Here is a 12,621-nt window from a genome sequence, read left to right as displayed (position 1 = left end):
ACCTTCAGACGCACAGATGGGGCGGGAGGAAAGAGATGATGGTTATCTACAGAAGCAGTCGCTAGATAAGACGGTACAATCACCACTGGTTGAGCTGTTCCAAGGCACGTGCGAAGCCGCCTGTCCGGTTTCAGTTAAAGGATCCGTTTTTGCATGCCTTCGCTCTCACATCAGCAATTCCCAGCTATGAATCACCACTCGCCTGGGCGTGTTTTCTGCTAGGCAGATAGTCTATGAGCATGCATGCAGAAATGACTGCTGCCACATATTGTTAGACCAATCACAAATATTCAGAGTAACTTGGCGTGCACACACAGAGAGACATTCCGCCTTTTCTTTGAAGTCACACACATACGGAGAAGCAGGGATGAACGTGATTATCCACCGTTAATCAGAATCAGAATCATTTCTGGTGATTGTGAAATTGATTGGCGATTAAACACATCATTTGTGGCAAAATTGAGTGCTCTATTTGTCTGCAACCAACAGAGGCGTTGTTGATTGTCCATTAGTTTGTGGTCTAAACCAGTGGTCCCCAACCACCGGGCCGCGGCCCGGTACCGGTCCGTGGACCGATTGGTACCGGGCCGCGGCCGCACAAGAAATTTAAAAAAATAAATAAAATAAAAACTTTTTTTTTTTTTTTTTTTTAAATTAAATCAACATAAAAAACACAATATATACATTATATATCAATATAAATCAATACAGTCTGCAGGGATACAGTCCGTAAGCACACATGATTGTATTTCTTATAACAAAAAAAAACAAAAAAAACAACTTTTTTTTTTTTTTTTTACTACCCCCCCGGTCCGTGGGACAAATTTTCAAGCCTTGACCGGTCCGCAAATACAAAAAGGTTGGGGACCACTGGTCTAAACCATTCATTCTCAAACTTTGAAACTTTGTACATTAAAAATTATTTTTGCTTTGCTGTTTTTGCTTAATGTAGGTAGTTATGTTGTATACATACACATATATGTATGTATGTGTTTGTATGTGTATACATGTGTATATATATGTACAGTATACACATATATAGATATATACAATACATATATTTATATTTCACATACAGACATGTGTATATGTATATGTACATATATATTTATATACCTCAGGTCAGGAAGAAACACAAGAGGCTATATCATCCCTACAAGCCTGTTTCACACGATAATATCACGGTTTTAAGGCCACAGTAGGATGTTAAAAAAAGATTGCTAAAAATGCCATCGAGTGTAAAATGAAATGTCAGTAATGTTTAGGATTAACACAATTAATGTAATGGAACACAAATATAATGTTAAAATGTTCTAGTCATATTTATTACTACAAAAAAGTATTTGTAAGTGCAAACCATTTTTCAGGAACATCTACTGTTTCAAGCAAATATTTAAAAAAAGACCTATAGTTGCTGTCTTTAAAGTAACAATGTAAACATCCAGTGTAACAAGTGTAAAACAATAATGTTCACTTTAGTGTCTTCCAACATTTACATATCAGTCTGCAAAATGTTGTTTCTCAGAAATGTAGAATAAAAATATAACGTTTTAAGATGTAAATACCTCACAAACTGACATTTGGCTCTGCTGGCTTCAAATATCTTTTCAGTATGGCGGTTTATGAGGTGGCGACTTGTCCAGCCCTGCTTTTCACCTGAGTGCAACTAGAATAGGCTCCAAATGTATCAAGTAGCTTTTTAGTTTACGCGTATTTCCCGCGTTGACATTTTTTTTGTCATTGTAAGCAACTAGGATATTTGTAACACTGGCTGGTTTATACCAACATCACAGGTGGGCAGTATACAGAGGTGTAGAATACACTTTAAAAATTGAGATCTTCACAGAAATTGTACACATGCTGAACTTTGGACACAGCATGTTTGCTTAAGCTTAGAACTTTCGATGCTGCCTGTAAATATTTTGTCATCAGACAGGCCATTTGTAATAATATGACCCAGATATTTACTTTCACTCAACACACTAAGTTCAGAGCCAGATAGATAGATATAAGTCAGGGAAGGCTGACTCTCTGTCTTCTCTCCTCGCTATCATGATTTTTATTTTTTGGCAACGTAAATGATGTTAAAATCAGAACCATACCATGTGCATTTTTTCAGAAGCTGTTAAAGACCAGCACTATATGGGCTAGAAATGACCAAATAATAGGCGTACATAAAGTAATTGATTACTTAGTAACCAATCCTACAACCTGTATTGGATGTGTTTAAAATAAAAAAATAAAAATAATTCATATGGATATTAAAAAGGAACTAGAAAATTCCCATGGAAATTTTGATGGGCCTGCTATCTGTGCCCTGGACCTCTGGCCGGGGGTCGCCGGAAGCCGCCATACTTTTAAGATGATGCCGAGTGTTTGAACCCATAAGTTTTAGGTGTAACCATACAAAATGAGCTACAAAGCTAGCCTAAAATGTTAGCATGCTTATATTAAAATGTTAACTTTTAGCATGTGTGCTAACGATAGCATACTAGCAGTTAGCACGTTTCACATACCAAGTTATATGACTCTAAGGTTGCGAAAGTAGAGAAAAAAGGTCAAAATTATCGAGAAAAAGTTACCACTTAAATGTTATCTTGCTAGTATGCAAACGTTATGCATGCTAACAGTTAATAAGTGTCACATACCAAGTTATATGGCTAATTAGCTAAAACTGTTAGCATGTTAATGTTGGCATGCTAGTATGCTAACATTAACATGCTAACAGTTAGCATGTGTCACATTCCAAGTTATATAGGGGGAAAAGGATAAAACTAGCGCAAAAAGTTAGCTCGTTGACATTAGCATGCTAACAGTTACAAACTGTCACATACCACGGTATATGACTCTGGTAAATGGTTAGCATGCTAACGTTAACATGCTATCAGTTAGCATGTTTCACATACCAAGTTATATGACTCTAAGGCAGGGGTGGGCAATTAGTTTTTACCGGGGGCCGCATGAGCAACCCGAGCACTGCTGGAGGGCCACATCGACAATATTTCAATAAAATTTTGCTCAATATTATTTTTGATGTACCGTAAGATAAATAATAATAATAATAATAATAACTTTATACAAAAGCAGATTGCTTTTGATGGTTTTATTTTTAACACTGTCTTACACAACACTTCCTGATGTATAATACAATGCAAAAATGTCAATTTCTGCACAGGGTTAATTTCTGTCACTTTATCCTGCATCCTCTTTAAAAGTCCAACATTTTTCCCCGTCAGATTTGGACAACCATCTGTTGTCACACCTGCCAGCTTGTCCCATTTCAGTCCTAACATGTCCAAACACATACCACGGTATAAGACTCTGGTAAATGGTTTGCATGCTAACGTTAACATGCTATCAGTTAACATGTTTTACATACCAAGTTATATGACTCTAAGATGTATGGCTGCAGAATTAGACAAAAGTGTAAAATTAGCTAAAAAAAAAAAGAGGAGGAAGGACCTCGGCATGTAAATGAGACCGTCCACAAAACGGCGCACCCTGAAGAGACGGTCAGAAAGCGGCTTGAAGATGGTCTGTAAAAGATAATTTATGCAAATTTTTGAACAAAGAACCACCATTACATGTTATGTAGAGACCACAAGGAAATGTTTTTACAATGTAGGAAAAAGTCATAATATGACACTTTTAAGATGTAATTGTCTACAACGGTAGAAACATACTTTTGAGTTTTCCATCGTTGGACAACGACTGTCCCCTGGAGGGCCGCCAAAAAATGTGTTTTTCTCAGCTGCGGTCTGTTTGGGCTGCAATGCCACCACTTGTGACATGACAATATCAGACAAACAGAAGAAATAAAGTCGTAGTGAAGTTTCTTAAGCGCAAAAGTGATACCTTAAAGGCCTACTGAAATGATTTTTTTTTATTTAAACGGGAATAGCAGATCCATTCTATGTGTCATACTTGATCATTTTGCGATATTGCCATATTTTTGCTGAAAGGATTTAGTAGAGAAAATCGACGATAAAGTTCGCAACTTTTGCTCGCTGATAAAAAAAAGCCTTGCCTGTACCGGAAGTAGCGTGACGTCACAGGAGCTAGTATTCCTCACAATTCCCCGTTGTTTACAATGGAGCGAGAGAGATTCGGACCGAGAAAGTGATGATTACCCCATTAATTTGAGCGAGGATGAAAGATTCGTAGATGAGGAACGTTACAGTGAATGACTTGAGAGGCAGCGATGGACGTATCTTTTTTCGCTCTGACCGTAACTTAGGTACAAGCTGGCTCATTGGATTCCACACTCTCCTTTTTCTATTGTAGATCACAGATTTGTATTTTAAACCACCTCGGATGCTATATCCTCTTGAAAATGAGAGTCGAGAACGCGAAATGGACATTCAGTGCCTTTTATCTCCACGACAATACATCGGCGAAATGCTTTAGCTACGAGCTAACGTGATAGCATCTTGCTTTAACTGCATATAGAAACAAAAGAAATAAACCCCTGACTGGAAGTATAGATAGAAAATCAACAATACTATTAAACCGTGGACATGTAAATACACGGTTAATAATTTCCAGGCTGGCAAAGGTTAACAATGCTGTGCTAACGACGCCATTGAAGCTAACTTAGCAACCGGACTGCACAGAGCTATGCTAAAAACATTAGCTCTCCACCTACGCCAGTCAGCCCTCATTTGCTCATCAACACCCGTGCTCACCTGCGTTCCAGCGATCGGCAGAAGGACGAAGGACTTCACCCGATGCGTTTGGCGGCCCGGAGACGTAGGAAGTCAAGGTGAAGTCGGCGGCTAGCGCGGCTAGCGTGGCTAGCGCGGCTAGCGCTCCAACAAAGTCCTCCTGGTTGTGTTGCTGTAGTCCGCTGCTAATACACTGATCCCACCTACAACTGTCTTCTTTGCAGCCTTCATTGTTCATTAAAAAAATTGCAAAAGATGTCCAGAATACTGTGGAATTATGAAATGAAAACAGAGCTTTTTGTATAGGATTCTACGGGGTACCATAACTTCCGTTACTCGGACTTCGTCACGCGCATACGTCATCAAAATGTCACTTTATAAGTTAACCCGGCCGTATTGGCATGTGTTGCAATGTTAAGATTTCATCATTGATATATAAACTATCAGACTGCGTGGTCGGTAGTAGTGGCTTTCAGTAGGCCTTTAAGTGGTAAAGCTGTATTTTTATTTGCCCTTAAATTGTATTGACAGTTTAGGAAACATATATTATTATATTCGTTATTAATTCAGTTAGACAGTATTTATTTTAGCGCTGCATCGTCAGATGTAAATTTATTTTTCATCAGTTTTAATGAGTCCCTTCATTTGCAGCATATTTGATGAGTAGTTAGTTTTGTAAACACCCTGACCTAAGCCTTGATAATAATCTTTGTGATTAACACATGCTTTCATATCATTCAACAAGGTTTGTCCTGTTAAACTGTAAGTAGGTTAGATATGATTAAAATCAAGAGTAAGACTACTAATTCAGTGTTGATATGACATTGGCATGGAAACAGGAGATCGGAACAATTAAGTCAATGTTGAAACACACCCATGACGCCGTTGTATGTATACAAGATGCTGACAATTTCCATGCGGTTTTTACAATGTCCCCACACTTTTTTCATCAATATTTGTATGTATATGTAATTAACACCTTCACGCAACACCCCTTTAGTGTGAAACTTGATTTTTTATATACAGTCGCGATCAAAAGTTTACATACACTTGTAAAGAACATAATGTAACCTACTCAGTGGTTAGAGTGTCCGCCCTGAGATCGGCAGTTTGTGAGTTCAAACCCTGGCCGAGTCATACCAAAGACTATAAAAATGGGACCCATTACCTCCCTGCTTGGCACTCCGCATCAAGGGTTGGAATTGGGGGTTAAATCACCAAAAACCACCATTAAGTGTTATGTAGAGACCACAAGGAAATGTTTTTACAATGTAGGAAAAAGTCATAATATGACCCCTTTAAGATTTAATTGTCTACAATGGTAGAAACATACTTTTGAGTTTTCCATCGTTGGACCACGACCGTCCCCTGGACGCATCAAGGGTTGGAATTGGGGGTTAACTCACCAAAAAGTATTCCCGGGCGCGGCCACCGCTGCTGCCCGCTGCTCCCATCAAGGATGATGGGTCAAATGCAGAGAAAAATTTTGCCACACCTAGTGTGTGTGTGACAATCATTGGTACTTTAACTTTAACTTAACTTAATATCATGGCTGTCTTGAGTTTCCAATACTTTCTACAACTCTTATTTTTTTGGGATAGAGTGATTGGAGCACATACTTGTTGGTCACAAAAACATTCATGAAGTTTGGTTCTTTTATGAATTTATTATGGAAATGTCAGAAAATCAACAAATTTAGTTTAACTGCACCAATTTTGTCAAGAGGAGTGGTCAAAAACTCAACCATAAGCTTGCCAGAAGCTTGTGGATGGCTACCAAAAGCACCTTATTGCAGTAAAACTTGCCAAGGGACATGTAGCCAAATATTAACATTGCTGTATGTATACTTTTGACCCAGCAGATTTGGTCGCATTTTCAGTAGACCCGTAATAAATTCATAAAAGAACCAAACTTCATGAATGTTTTTTGTGACCAACAAGTATGTGCTCCAATCACTCTATCACAAAAAAATAAGAGTTGTAGAAATTATTGGAAACTCAAGACAGCCATGACATTATGTTTTTTACAACCTTGTAACCTTTTGATCGTGACTGTATAGTGGAAAATGCCATTGTATCTTTAGACAATGTGTGTGCGCGTGTTCTTGTTTTGTGTGTTTGTGTTCAATTAGGCCAGCTGTAGCAAGCTTTCTAATTTCCTGTCTTCCGTTACTGCACAGTCAGCCCGTAGCATCTTCTTTGCCATCCTCTGCCCTGGAGGCTCCACACATATATACACACAGGGCCCTGCCGGATTAGTCAGCTGGGCAAGTGTCCATTATGTGCCCGCACACACACACACACACACACCCAAAGTCTAATATTCATATCCTCCCCCACCGCATTTATCCAGACAGTACAAGTGAGACGTCTCATTAGCTTTTCAGACTATGCTAATCAAGAAAAGCTAAAAACAATGGCTCCCAAGTGAAGGCCCTCCAAACCAAACAGGTTGAGGCACTTTGCACAACACAAACGTGTGTTGTCCCTAAAATGTCAGCAGCCATTTGCTGTGTGTGTGTGTGTGTGTGTGACTCATGGCTTTTGCCTTGAGAGCAGATAAGTCTCAATTGACACACACACACACACACACACACACACACACACACACACACACACACACACACACACACACAAACACACACACACAAACACACACAAAACACACCACACACGCAGAGAGGCAGGTATCAAAGGGAGTTTGCTTTGAGGCGTTTAAATGAAAGGCTAAAGGCAGAAATGACAATGTTTTCTGGCAAGGCTGTACATCTGTGTCTGGCTGAGAGGCAGAGCTTGAGAAATAAAGTCAGTATTATGATCTGAACAGCAGATATGAGCTCCCCTAACTGCCTCCATCTGTCCTCACACAGCCCGCGTTTGAAGTCTCTCTTGGATCTGCGTTCTAGTCAATAGTCTTGTTCATTTTTGTGCGCCACCTAAATCACTGCTCGGTGCTTTGTCTTGCTCCTCTGAAACTAATCATCATTATGACTGTTATTTTTTAATCCTCGCTCCCTTAGTACTCTTCTTTCTCTCTCTCTTTGTACCATCACTTCGGCTTTCATGCTACAACCATCATGTGGCAGAAAGCGTGTTGGCGGTAAAGACAAATATTTACATTAGACTGTGGCTGGCCATTTTGTAGGAAGAGCAGCCAAGGTTAGCGTAGGTTAGTGTGCTCCATTTTCAACCCTCTGCTCCGTGGGAGGTAGTGTACTATGGTCAACTTTTTCTGTTTTCTTATTATTTCGGACATATTTCCGTATCTGAAAAAATAAATAACGGTCATGTTCCTCTTCAAGAAATTTAGGAATACATTTAACAGTGAAAATTCTCAATAGATAAATTCTGAATCTTTTGGAGAGGTTGTATGTATATACTGTATATATATATATATATATATATATATATATATATATATATATATATATATATATATATATATATATATATATATATATACACAGTATAGGGGCGGCATGGCGTAGTGGGTAGAGCGCCCGTGTCAGAAATCTGAGGGTTGCAGGTTCGCTCCCCGCCTCTTACCATGCCGTTGTGTCCTTGGGCAGGACACTTCACCCTTGCCCCCGGTGCCACTCACACCGGGGAATGAATGTTGAATGAACGATAGGTGGTGGTCGGAGGGGCCGTAGGCGCAAATTGGCAGCCACGCTTCCGTCAGTCTTCCCCAGGGCAGCTGTGGCTACGAAAGTAGCTTACCACCACCAGGTGTGAATGAATAATGGGTTTTTAACATGTAAAGCGACTTTGAGTACTTAGAAAAGCGCTATATAAATCCCAGGTATTATTAATAAATATATATATATATATATACAACCTCTCCAAAAGAATCAGAATATTATGTGTGTGTGTATATATATATATATATATATATATATATATATAAAGGTTTCTCATAGCCCACACGTCCCTTGTGTGGGCTCTGTGCCGAGGATGTCGTTGTGGCTTGTGCAGCCCTTTGAGACTTTTGTGATTTAGGGCTACATAAATAAACATTGATTGATTGATTGATTGATTGATATATATATATATATATATATATATATATATATATATATATATATATATATATATATATATATATATATATATATATATATATATATATATATATATATGTGTATATATATATATATATATATATATATATATATATATATATATATATATATATATATATATATATATATATATATATATATATATATATATTAGGGATGCTGGGGGTGCTGGAGCCTATCTCCGCTGCATTCGGGTGGAAGACGGGGTACACTCTGGACAAGTCGCCACTACACCGCAGGGCCAACACAGATAGACAGACAACATTCACACACTAGGGCCAATTTAGTGTTGCCAATCAACCTATCCCCAGGTGCATGTTTTTGGCGGTGGGAGGAAGCCGGAGTACCCGGAGGGAACCCATGCAGTCACATGAGAACATGCAAACTCCACACAGAAAGATCCCGAACCCAGGTTGAACTCAGGACTACTCAGGACCTTCGTATTGTGAGGCACATGCACTAACCCCTGGTCCACCGTGCTGATACCGATAATTTTGAAACCGATACTGATAATTTCCGATATTACATTTTAAAGCATTTATCGGCCGATAATATCGGCAGTCCGATATTATCGGACATCCCTAGTTTGAAGTCATATCGAACGATTGCGTCAGGTATTTGATGAGAATGTCCTTATATTGTCAATATAGGTTATTGAGTTTCGTTTTTAACATTTTCTGCTGGTGGTGTCTGTCATGTATTGGTTACTCGGGTCACAGGACAATACCGGAACCATTGTAAGGGGAACTTAAGAGCGGGGGATACAGGATATGATGACATGTGTTGGAAACCTGGAAGTGGCAAAAGTAAGAGCGGGAATAAAATCCAGAAAAAGACAATGAGTTTTCTTTTGGTGTATTATTAAGCTTAGATTGCTAATAAGTGAGAAGTTTGGCACACAACAATGGCGACAAGGATGGGATAGTGTGCCCCTGGATTTTTTCAATGAAAAAAATGTGCCTTGGCTCAAAAACGGTTGAAAAACACTGTCATAGAGCAACAAGAGCAAATTTGTCCACTTTGAAACCCTCATCATACAGTCTTTATGCTTTGCTAGGCTGACAGATGGGCCTGTTGTGTTCAAAGCACAAGGTGGCGATTTCATATCTAAACATGTCAAGCCAAAGGGATGCACAGGGAGAGGCGCCCCTGTGTAGACATGGGCCAAGGGTTCTGCCAGGACCGCCACCACAGCTGGGACTCGACACACACACACATACACACCATTTTCTCCCTTTGCCAGGCGGGGAAGCAAGCAGACTGCGCAGTTACCCCTCACAAATATTGTAATCAGCGTTTGTTTAGTGTTTATTAAACGTGCTGAAGACGAGAACGCTTGAGGGCTAGGCTGTCCTTCCTTTGTCGTCCCAGTGGCCGAGTGCACGCTGTGAAGCCCATACAGGGAGGCTGGAATCCGCCTTTCTGCTGCTGTCTCTCTCTGACAGCCTGATTTGGAGGTGCTTTCTTTTACCTCTGACACTCAGTCTCAGCCTGACTCCGTTTACTGCAGGGTTGGGAGAAGAAAAGTGATGCTTATCCTGAAAGCCTGTTATTTGTGTGTGCCTGTGCATACTCACTGCAGCCTCTCTCTAGCCCCAACTCCTTTTGTCAGTCATGGAGATGTTGAAGATTGCATAAGCGCAGCAGATGCACACTGCCTCACCAGTTTATGTTCAGGGTAAAATACAGTTTCTGAGCATGTGGGTGTGTGTGTATAGTCCAGATGGAAGTGCTTATGATGTGTTGGCACATCTCTCCGCCTCACAAAAAGAGGCAGAAAAAAGGGGGGGAGAGCAAGACCTGCAAAAATGAAGACAAGCAAAGAAAGAAGTGTAAATCCCTTCCAGTCAGCTCTATCATCTTTGTGTTACAATTGTGTGTTGTTTTGCGAGTACATGTGTGATCCTCCCAGCCAGCTCTCTTCCTGCCCACCACCCCCGCCCCTTCATAATCTTATCATGTCGGAGTAGGAGATTAGTCCTCCCAGATCTCATCTCTGCCTCCAAATGCCACAGTCAGCCTTTTGTTCTTCAGCCGTACTCGCTCTCCCCGTGTGGCCGAGGAGTAGAACACATTTTAGTGTGCACAATTGTCCTTGGTGCCATTTTGAGTCTCTGCCTGTCAATGTCACACAGCTACCCAGCAGAGATGGACACTACACTCCAGCCCTCGGCATGCTGGCTAACTGAGCTGTTAGATCAGCAGCCCGCTAGCCAAGCTTAGCCGCTCGACATTCCTCGCTAACACCAAGCGGCTGCCGTAGCCCCCCCCCCCCCCGTCCCCCGCTCCCTCCGCCTTTGTCCATGTGTCGGGGATCTGTCTTTCCTTCCTTACTTCTTGCCGCCGCCTCCTGAAGGAAGTCATAGATCCCGCTTCCTGATGTCACCAGTACAAGGAGAGAGGGGTTGGCGGGGGTCACTAACAAGAGTTAGCATAGGAAGGGGAGACTGTTTGAAAAGCAGGGCAAATAAACAGAGGTTTCCTGTTAATGAGGTGCACTGGGGGCCTGGTGTGTGGGAGCGGGAGGGTCTGGTTTTGTTTAAAAGCAAAACTCTAATGTTACAGTTTGCAGAAGAAAAAGGAGGACAAGGAGTAGGGGGGGGGGCATTGGGTGTGCAGGTTACAGGTTGTCACAGTGTTCCTTGAGTTGTAGTAGCAAGGCTGCAAGGCAATAACTTGAATGTACAGGAAAAGGCCTCAGCACTTGCTCTGCATTGAAAAGCACTGTATTGATTTCAGCCTTTTTTTCCCCCCACACTAAAGATTTACTCCCTTAAATAACACAAGTGTGATTGTTTCCAATGTCCTCTCTCTTCATTGTGATGTGCTGGTACACAGGGGCCCCAGCTGCAGAGGTGACTGCACATGCAGCCACACAAAGAGAACCGCTCAACCATGAAGGATCCAAAGGGCCAGGCGCCCTGAAGCTAGCGAGAGGGAGAATTAACCAACTCGCATAATGCCTCGCCTTGTCTCGGCTGTTTTCTCAGCCCCGTTTCTTTATTAATACAGATAAACTCTGTATTTGTTTTGGGAGTGGATATTTCCAAAGTATTTCTAGTATAACTGTTGAGTGCCCACACACACCCCCGGTTTCTCTCCTCCTTACAATCTGTGTTTTTGAGTGTGGCCAAGAATGCCACAGACTAAGCTGAGCTAGTGAAGGGAGGGGAGGCGCCATTGTGTTCGGCCCCAAAGCATGACTCTCAGATTTATATCTCCACACTCAATGAAGGGCTAGCCTTGTACCCTTGAGGCTTTCAGTAAAGCAGGGCAGTTGTATTTATAAGTCTTCCCAAATGAGAATGTCTCGCCCCTCCTGTTTTAATCCAAACTCCTCCCCTCTCTTCACTTCACTTTTCTACCTCTAACAGCATAGTAGGCAGGACAGGGCCGTGTTGAGCCTCTGGCAGAACACAAAGATGGCTGACATTGTGGCACCTTAGTGCAGGGATATTCAACTTAACTGTTTTATGGCCCACATTTCCAGAAAGTTTTAAGACCTGGGCCAGACTGCTCCCTTCACTGTTAGTCTTATTTTGTATATTTAGGAATCCAGCGTCCTCTACAGTAGACATTTGATTGTGGTCTATTTTTTCTCTCTGCTTTTTTAGAAACATTCTGTAAAAAAGCTTTTCAAATTTCATCTCGAAAGCCATGTCCACAGGAACACAGATACTTAAAAAACGCATACTTATCTCTGCGTTTAGGCCTCTTGTCCACAGGCAGACGCATACTTTTGTCTTTAAAAACGCAGACTTTTGCAAACGCTGGCCAAAGTGTAGAGATCCAAAACTCTCTGCTTAGCATATGCGTGTACACGTCACAAACGGAGACCTGTGATGACGTCACGGTTGTGCGCTGTCATCTCCAAGG

The 12,621-nt window shown here is 41.1% G+C and overlaps 1 long non-coding RNA gene across 1 annotated transcript; it reads right to left on the bottom strand.

The window, feature by feature from the left end:
* Positions 1 to 10,086: 10,086 nt before the first annotated feature.
* Positions 10,087 to 12,517, bottom strand: LOC133653147 (uncharacterized). The gene is made up of 3 exons (XR_009826671.1): positions 12,440 to 12,517; positions 10,323 to 10,545; positions 10,087 to 10,249 (listed from the first exon to the last, which is right to left on the bottom strand). It is a non-coding gene; the product is annotated as an uncharacterized LOC133653147 (long non-coding RNA).
* Between the last annotated feature and the right edge of the window lie 104 nt (positions 12,518 to 12,621).

This window comes from Entelurus aequoreus, linkage group LG07 (assembly GCF_033978785.1).
Source record: "Entelurus aequoreus isolate RoL-2023_Sb linkage group LG07, RoL_Eaeq_v1.1, whole genome shotgun sequence".
NCBI classification, from domain to species: Eukaryota; Metazoa; Chordata; class Actinopteri; order Syngnathiformes; family Syngnathidae; genus Entelurus; species Entelurus aequoreus.
This window is presented reverse-complemented; position numbering and strand designations above follow the sequence as displayed.